Genomic DNA, 2741 nt, shown 5'->3' with positions numbered 1-2741 from the left:
AATCAAGTGCTTGTGTGTTTACGGTCAGTAAAGCGTCACAGCTATAGTACTCTACAACTGAGTCATTTGCTGCCAGTAGTTGTGTGAAATCGCATTCTTTACATGTCACCACAGCTGACTCAATCATCGCTGAAAGATAAACAACATGTACAGTAAAAGGTATAATAATGATTGAGGAGGTGGTGACAATAAAACACAGTAAACATAGCTTAGAGCGCCTTTCTTCAGGAGGAATGGGGCTGTGTAAGAGTGTTAAAGCCGTAATTACAGCGTTGTGTGAAAAGTGAACCTGTTAACCAGGACTGTCTCATTTTTGCTCGTATTACTGACTGAAAGCGTCTGCGAGCTTTTCATACCTGTTGTGTGATTTAGAGACGTGGTTTTGAGTCTTGCGGATGATTGATGCAGGATGGACAAAAGTCTGGTGGTGGTGTGTTCGTGGCGAGAAACGAAAATTGAATATTTTTCACAGAAAGGATGAGAAACTGGAGAACACACTTGTGACTCACGTCTAAATGTAGCCCAGGTTACAGGATGGAGCTCCCATTTCAAAATGCATCTTGTAATATTAAAACTGTATTATTTCTTATTAGTGGCCACCTGTCTTATATTTTACAATACATTCCTTCAAGGTGATAAATGATTACCTTCAAAATTCTGAACACACCAGTGTCTGCTTCTTTTGACAGCTTTAAGTAGGATTTTAGATTAATATGTAAATTAGATAAATTGGCTTAAAAACATTTCCTGACTCTCTACTGAGTAACCATTGCTTTTTCTGTCCTTTTTCGGTCCCTGCAATTAAAGATTATTTCCATTAACAATTCCTCTGTCATTTTTAGTCCATAAGATGTGAGAAATTAGCAAAAAAAGAATTCCCGTTTTTCATATAGTCCAATATCACAGCCCATCCAAAACCCAAAGATCATACTGAAAATCAACCAGCAAATATTCACATTTATTGGGGTATGTATGTATGTATGTATGTATGTATGTATGTATGTATGTATGTATGTATGTATGTATGTATGTATGTATGTATGTATGTATGTATGTATGTATGTATGTATGTATGTATGTATGTATGTATGTATGTATGTATGTGGACTACCAGTAAAAAAAAAAAAATGGACACACCTTCTCATTTCAGTGTTTTTATTTATTTGCATTATTTTCTACATTGTAGTTTAATACTGAAGATTAACACTTTCTTTTGTTTACAACATCATTCCATATGTATTCTTTCATAGTTTTGATGTCTTCAGTATTAATCTACAATGTATAAAATAATTAAATAAAAAGTATTAAAAGAGAAGGTGTGTCCAAACTTTTAACTGGTAGTGTATATTTTCACTAAAACAATCTAAAAAGTCATCAAAATTGTTGCTGATTTGTTCAGCTATTAAAAAATATATATATGATATTTGCAGCTCAAGAGCTAAAAGGATATTTTTTGAAAAACTGAGAAACATTGTTATATGTGTGGAGGGTTGTTTCTTTGATTTACCAAAGTTTTGATTGTGAACATGATCCGCCAACATACTACAATCTAAATTTACACAAGTGTTTCATCCATTTTTGTTGCTCCAGACTGCAACAAGATTTAATGTTTGACATTCATTTATTTGGCTGATCTATTTCATTAATGCTTGCTCTTTTAATGTGGAAATTTGGAAACCACTGATTTATAAGAGTAGTTTAATACTGACCCATGATAAAGGGGCATGGCAGATCAGTGGCCCGTTTTAAAAAAAAAATCATATTTATACAGGATAAATTCAACACATCCTGAGTTTTAAGTACCTTTGTGTGGTCACTGTTCCTTACTTTTTTAAATAAAGCTCTGCTCTCGCTGCCAACCCGCCCTGTCTGACACCCCACTGTGTCGCAGTTATTGATTCAGCCTTTAGCTTATTGATCAGCCCAAAGGGGGGTCTGTGGCACAGCTGTGTCTTTCTGGACCACCATGTCATTCTCCTAAATACCTATTAAGCATTCTTGCCTCAAAAAAAACAAAACACACACACACAAAAGGGCTCAGACTAATTTGTAATTTGTCAGTTATCGTGATTTCTGTGTAGCCATCTGGGTCACACAGAGGATTAATTCATGCTTTAAAAACTTTGCTTTTAAATAGTCAAACGTACACTTGCAGCCGAAGCTTGAGGTGTGTGATCTGCTGTGTGTAACTTTGTATTATGAGCCTTGTTCCTCCTTGTTTACCCTTGATTTGTTATTGTGTGTACATTGTAATTGCAACTTGCCAACAGTCTGTAGATGTAAAATAACTGTAGCCAGAAAAATATCCCTTAATTAATTGCTATGTTTAATATTGCACATGAATCTTGCTGGTTTTGTGTAGATATCTCAGTCCTGGACTGAATCTATTGAGGTTGGAAAGGAGGAGACGTTACAAAACTGAGACTGACAGGGTAAACAGATTCAAGATAACTGACATGTGAATCACGCAGAAAGAAAACATCCACAATATTTAACACCAACTCTTGCCAAGACGTCACCTCCAGAGACTGGTTTGTAACTTTCTAGAAGCTGGGAGGGTTTCCACATGCTATCCCATAATTCTCTGGCCTGTTGGGGTGGAGTTATGCAACCTGTTACCACTAGATGGTAGACAGGAGGTCAGCAGTCCTCACCACTGTGTCCACCTCAAGTCGATTTGACCCTGCATGGGAAAAGAAACAGATTGTGGAAGGGGGAGAAAAAATCCCGGCTGTTAGTGA

This window comes from Amphiprion ocellaris, chromosome 15, assembly GCF_022539595.1.
Source record: "Amphiprion ocellaris isolate individual 3 ecotype Okinawa chromosome 15, ASM2253959v1, whole genome shotgun sequence".
Lineage (NCBI taxonomy): Eukaryota > Metazoa > Chordata > Actinopteri > Pomacentridae > Amphiprion > Amphiprion ocellaris.
Note: the sequence above shows the minus strand (reverse complement) of the source record.